Source organism: Dermacentor albipictus, chromosome 2 (assembly GCF_038994185.2).
Source record: "Dermacentor albipictus isolate Rhodes 1998 colony chromosome 2, USDA_Dalb.pri_finalv2, whole genome shotgun sequence".
NCBI classification, from domain to species: domain Eukaryota; kingdom Metazoa; phylum Arthropoda; class Arachnida; order Ixodida; family Ixodidae; genus Dermacentor; species Dermacentor albipictus.
Window position 1 is genome coordinate 128,494,734 of NC_091822.1, and position 6,497 is coordinate 128,501,230.

The following is a 6,497-nucleotide window of genomic DNA, read 5'->3' on the forward strand; positions in this document are numbered from 1 at the left end:
TCTCTCTCTCTCTCTCTCATTTCTTTTTTTTTCGCTTTACTGAGTCCCTTGTCTGAATTCGTTCGCGTCGAAGCCTACACAAGCGCAGCATCTTAACGATAGCTACAAGCCCGCGATATTTCAAAGCAGTCTGAACCGTCTCTCCATTGAAGGAATTGTATGGCACCACGTTTGGCATAGGGCTCGAGATACAACTCGATCTCCGGGATTTTCCTGCTGGAATCGACTGCGGTTATCAAACACACACAAAGAAAAGCAACGTACAGCTGTAGTCTTCGTGAAACCGCGCCGATTACGTCTGCACCTAGATAAAATGATAATAATAAAAGCAAATTTGTTCGAAGAAAGAGCTATTGTGCCTGGAAAATGGGACGCTTCGCCGAACCTCATTGAATTCCTTCCGTCCTTCGACACCATTGAAAAGAAACGCGGGCCTTAAACTAGACACTTATACAAGGGGAAGAGTAGTTGTCTACGGCATGTGGGCCGCGATGTTGTTACCTGAAACACTCGTTTAAGACCTGAAATTGTGATTTAATAATTTCATCGTTTCCCGGGAGGCGTCAGCTGCCAGCGAACACTCGTGTTGTTCCGTCTTGTCTGTGTGCTCTTATTGCGCCGTTTTGATTGTGTACTACATGCCCACGACTATAATCATACCACTCGTTTAATCCTCACACTTGACCCAATGGTCAACATCGTTGACGTCGCTAAGCGCGCCGTTAACGCCGGCGATGAAATTTGCCGACCAACGGCGCACAAATATGACTGCAGCAGTCGACGACACCGTGATCAGAACGAACTTTCCTATAAAAGGTCAGTTCTCGTGTTCCACCGTTTTCGTGGAAGCCTGTCGCGACAGCGCTCAGCATATACACCTCCCCCCCTCCCCCGAGCTTCCGGTCTCTTCGTGCGCTACAATAAATAAAGCATTCACCGCAGATGAGTGTGCCCAATTAATCACTGCTTATTAGTTTAATTGTCTGGCGCTTCCATTAATACGCTCAACGCTTTACTTTCCCGTGTTGACCATTCAGTAAGGCCAGACAACGCAGTCGTCTATACGTGCCTGGTGGCGACGTTTTCCGGGAATCGGGAAAGCATGGTGACATTTCTGCTTACCCCGCTGAAATGCGAGTTAGCTACAGACAGCGCGATCAGTAATGGTTCTATCGACCGTGGTTAGGTTGCTAGTGCGTCGGGAGTTGCGCTGTAGAGATTCTTCCCTTTTATGCCTGAGCCACTCGAACAGCTCAGAGGGTTTAGGGTGAGCGAGTGCTTTCGAGAATACTTGTTTTAGATTACAAACATGACGGCGCAGTTCTAAGATTTCGGTCACGTTTAGCTTGTTGTCACTGACTGATATGTATGGTGGTATATATACCATCACATTATCATACATTTAGGACTTCAGTTTTCTAGGATTTAGGTTCTTGATGGCATCACGGTTCTGTGCAGTTTCACAGTGGTTTCACTTCATTTCCGAATAATCGCTGCGATTGAAAAACGGTGTCTAGTTTTCCTGCTCCTTCTGCATACCTCAATTTGTGTAACAAGCCAGGCTTTTACTGTAACAACCACTGCCGAGTAACAGCGGCATGACATTACATAATAGCAACAAGCACCAAGCAAAGTTTCAATCTTTCGAACATATAGATTCATAAATTATGAAGGCTAACACTAATGAATCAAGATGGTCTTTAATGGTCTTTTTTTTTTGTAGTTTGCGGCTAGAACCAGTCGACCAGGTTGTGCGTTAAGGATGCAAACACAGAAAGTTCTAGAACATTACAGGAGTACTGAAGCTCTCAAACTGCCGAACACGACTGACGATTAGAAAATCTGTTTAACCATCCCCGAAAGGCCATTTTACAAAACGCTCTGCACAGAAAGCGTGAAAAGCGGAGCTTCATCTTCGCTCTCACAAATGAAAGAACAGCAACATCCAACACAATTTGTCAATCGATTTTGTTTCAGACGATCCACGTACCATCGGCTAGCAGTAGCAACGAAGCTTGCATACACTAAAACAAAAAAAGAATGCAGTCATGTCCACTGAGTTTATTTAATCAAGGCTACCGCGCATATACTACTGTTATAACGCGACGCGGTAACTTTTAGTCGCGTTTCCAAGACAAACCCAAGCATTACCATACTAACCGACCGCCCCTTATTGTATGGCCAGTTCAGCTACGCAAGACAAGGTATACCTCTCGATTCACGCACGCAGTCTTCACATCGAAAAGGTCAGCAGAAGGCTAACGCTCCGGTGCAAGGCCAGTTATCCACAGCACAGGAACTAGGGTAAAACAGTTATACCGGGCAAATATATAGCGTCAGTGGAATGCTTCCGACGAATCATCAATGGTTCGTGACGGCACTGTGCATCAGCATGATTGGAACGCTGCTAGGAGAACTTTCTGGCCACTCCAGACGATTGATGACTCTTGGGACGACACTGTATCGGTGTGGATAGCGCGCGTGTAGTGGTAAAGCACATATCGTTAACTTGGACTCAACAATAACTGGGAGAATAAAGACGCCAAATATCGACGCAGTTACGGCTACTTCGCTCATGAAGTACACGTTTGCATTTTTTGCCTCCCTAACCTAACGAACAAAGGTTGCTGGCGCAGGACGCAAGAAAGGTTTGCGTCGTTCACGACTGGTACAGGAAAGCAGCCATTTTTACGCTACTGCCACGAGCAGTCAGAGTGAAACAAGGCGCATGCATTTATGTATGCAAGCCCTTATGCATTGTAATCGTTGCATTATACAGGCGGCTGGCGACGACCGAGCCTACCAGTGCCAGGAGCCGCCACTTTGTACTTGCAACAATGATATTATTACATTTTTTTTTACTCCGGCCATGTCGCGATTTACGACGAGAAAGATGGATCAGTTACCTGGTTAACGCGACCACCAATACAGGCGTATGTACTATGAACGGTTAGGGCCTACAACAGAACTAGAACCACGGCAAACACGAAACCGCCTTACATTCATGACAATGCAACAGAAGACAAAAAAAAAGAAAAAGGGGCAACTACAGTTGCCAGGCATTACAAAAAGGAAATTTGGCGTACTAACCGTTGTGGCTTAGCGGCTATGGTGGTGTGCTGCTGAGCACGAGGTCGCGGGACCAAACCCTCCCGGCCGCGCCGGCCGCATTTTGGTGGGTGTGAGATGACCCCCCCCCCCCCCCGCCTTCCCCCCCAAATAAAGAAAAAGATAATGCGTGTCTCGTGCACTGGGGGCCCGTTTAAAGAAACCCAGAGGGTCAACCCGGAGCCCCCACTACGGCGTGCCTCGTAATTAGACCTTGGTTTTGGCACGTAATACTCCGGAATGTAATTCGATTAATTTTGATGGTGTATTGATTGTTATTCGGTAGAAAAAACAGAAAGAAAAGTCGGGACATTTGGCCGTTTCGACTGAGCCAAGCCGGTACTCGGGACATTTACCCAAAACTCGACAGTGTCCCGCCAAGTTCTCGACGGTTGACAACCCGTACCCCTTACCATAAGACACGCCAACGGTGGCTGACGAGGCTACAGTGTATTGCAACATTCCTTGGCGCAGTAGCGCATGTAAACTCTGACCGTAATGGGTGCGTGACTTCGGAACTGTGTTGGGTCTATGTAACTGGACATGCAGCGCGAACATGTTCATGAAGAACTTGGTCGACATTAATGTTCGGCAGTACACACAGCTTGCAGCACTTCTGTGAAGCGCCACAAGGGCAAGTGGCTCAAGCGTTTCTCAGCATACGATTGCTGGCCTTCAAAGAACGCGAAGCCGAACTAGGACAGTGACAACCAGAAACATTCAGGATGCCAGTACTGCGTTCAGGCGGTCTTATATGTCCCCGACGACGCTCAGGGTTGACGTTCAACAACATTTAAGGGTTGGGCCCGAGGAATCAATATTTCAGGCTCGAGTGAAGGCTGATAGTTGGGCTTAATGATCAGTACTATTTTGTGATTTCAATTCGATTTAAACGGATGAGGACAGATGATTCGAATGCCGATACACATCACTCAAAATGTTTGAAATGCCGCCTCACTCACTCTTCAACGATGTTGGTTGAATGACGCATTTCGCTCTAGGGCAGGCCGGCCACGTGGACCCTCTCGAGCTCTGTTAGGAGCTCCGAGAATTCGGGCGCTTTTCTGAGAAAGATTGCTTCTTCCTTTACACGCCGTAGGTAGTTGATGCTGCCAACTACGACGAAATCGTTACGTTGTATATATATATATATATATATATATATATATATATATATATATATATATATACTTCAACTGCATTAAAACATTCATTCATTCATTCATTCAACCTCTCCCCTTGCTTACCACAAATGGACTGTCGGTGGCAGGGGCTATAACAAAGCACCCGGTGCATTTCCATAGCTGCTTCTATTATTCGGCGTGAAACAAAACGTACCGGCCATCGCATGGAACTGACGAGCTCCAGTACAAATGAACGTGTGTAAGCACGTCGATATGCAAATTTCGTCTATGTCCACTGCAGATAGGTGAAAGTGGCTCATTTGGGTTTCTAAATGAACCCCTTGAGCCTGCTACCGCGTTTACAAGGGTATAGCCGCTCAGCATTACTCGCGCATATTGATGCGCCCGCGACTCGACGGAGGCTGGTCGCTCGTCAAAATGTCCCATCGCGCAACGAAGAAGGCGTCTCCGTTCATCTCACTCCTGATAGGGAAATCATCGTTCCTAGCCAAGAGCCACGTTCTCATAAAGCGTCAAGAACGAAAGCGCTTCCGCCTAACGTACCGACTGTCATGAGTGCTGGACAAAATGTCTAGGAAATTTGAACGGAGCATGGCGCGAAAAGAGAGGAATGCACGTTCATTTGACACGTCGTTAATATTGCTCTACCGCTACGGAGAATGAATGAACAAAAGCGACGAAAGGAATAACGAACGAAAGCGCACGGGGCGCCGCGCTCTCGCTAAACGCACCGCTGATGATGCGAGAGGCGGAGAAAGAAAGGAACACGCAGACAGACACGCCGCGCCGGCGCGCGCTACCACGAAAGAGCAGCCAGCGAAGCAGAAGAAGCGAGAATGCGGTTCAAAAACCCTGGTTTGCGCCATAATTCTCTCACCTGAAAAGGCCGCAAACGAGGAGGCCGCGTCGATGGAGTGGTTCGGGCCGGCGTTCTCTTGGGCGCTCTCCAAAATGTCAACCCGAGTCTCGGCCCGGCCTCTTCGGTGCCAACGGAGAGGGACACACAACGGCGGACACCACGTGCTCGCTCTACTCGCGACCGAGCATCCTTCCTCTTCAGATCAGCGGAGCGCTCGCTTGTTCAGTTCTTCTCCCACGCACCGGCACCGAGTAGCCGCGCCAGACACGCAGCAGGGGTAGTCGCCGAGTATTGTGCAGTGGTCGCTGTCCTCGCTCCCATGCGTGGACACTAACGAGGGACGAGCGAGTCCCTTGCTTCCTTCCTCGAGGCAACAACCTTTCCCCGACGCCCGCCGCACACGCTTGCGCGAGCCGCAAATGGAGCAACAGTCGGGGTTCCACAACGATCGCTCGCTTCTCTCGGCCGCCGATGTGGGCAACCACCGAGGTAGCAGAACTGGGCGCCGAAGCAGCGGCGGCGGCGGCGGCAGCAGCTCAGCACCGCGCGTAGCAGACGAAAAAGCAGGCAGTACTCTGCGACGGATGGGTCCTCGGCGATGTGTGTTACTGCAAACACGCCGGGCTCACACCACTGCCCACACCTTCGAAGTGCACGCGCGTGCGTTGTTCTAGCGCACTCCTCCGCAACTGCAACCGGCGCACAACGACGACGATGGCAGGCCCTCGCCGCACTCTCGGCACTCGTGCGCTGTAGACGACGCGAGTCCTCACCGGAGAGCAACCCCCTCCGAAGTTCCTTGCCGCCTTGTCTTTATGCTCCCGCAGCCGCGCTACCGCCTTCCGGAACCGACGGCGGCGACGCTTCTCGGTAAGCGCGCGCTAGTACGATGCGGCGGCGCCGGCTGCTCGTTCGCGGCGGCTGCCGCCATATTTATTTGGGTTTTTCACTTCCTCGGCCGCTCCTTCTCGCCCTCCTTTCCACGCAACCTCTATCTCTCTCTCTTTCTCTCTCACTTGCCACCGCCAGAAACGAGGAGGAGAGAGCGGCCCTCGTGCGCGTCCGTTCGGCGACGGGCTTTTCTTTTCTGGACCCGCAGATGGAAAGAACGGACTATAAATGGAAGCCAGAGGAGGAGAGAATGCCTTTTAACCGGTCTCTCGCCGGACCCTGCCTCCTACAGTGTTCTCTCCCCTCAGAGTTCTTGTTTCTTTCATTCTTTCTTTGAGAGCCGGTAGACGCGAGAACGATACGCATACGCAATGACCGAGAGGAGGAAAGGAATTTACGTTGAACCATCTCGCAACGAAACGTACCGAACGAGCGCTAAGCAGAAAAGAAGAGAACGAGAGAAGCAATTGGGGAAGAGGGCGTGGATGGATAAA

General features: G+C 50.2%; 1 protein-coding gene across 2 annotated transcripts in view; it reads right to left on the minus strand.

Annotated features, from left to right (window-relative positions):
* Window positions 1-6,013, minus strand: part of LOC135897381 (Na(+)/dicarboxylate cotransporter 3-like) — a 131,018-nt gene extending 125,005 nt beyond the window's left edge. Inside the window, exon 1 of one of the 2 annotated variants that reach the window (XM_065425991.2) lies at window positions 5,131-6,013. The gene's annotated coding sequence lies outside the window, so the exon portion shown is untranslated. The remainder of the gene's footprint in view (window positions 1-5,130) is intronic. The other variant, XM_065425989.2, reaches the window with a different exon arrangement.
* Between the last annotated feature and the right edge of the window lie 484 nt (window positions 6,014-6,497).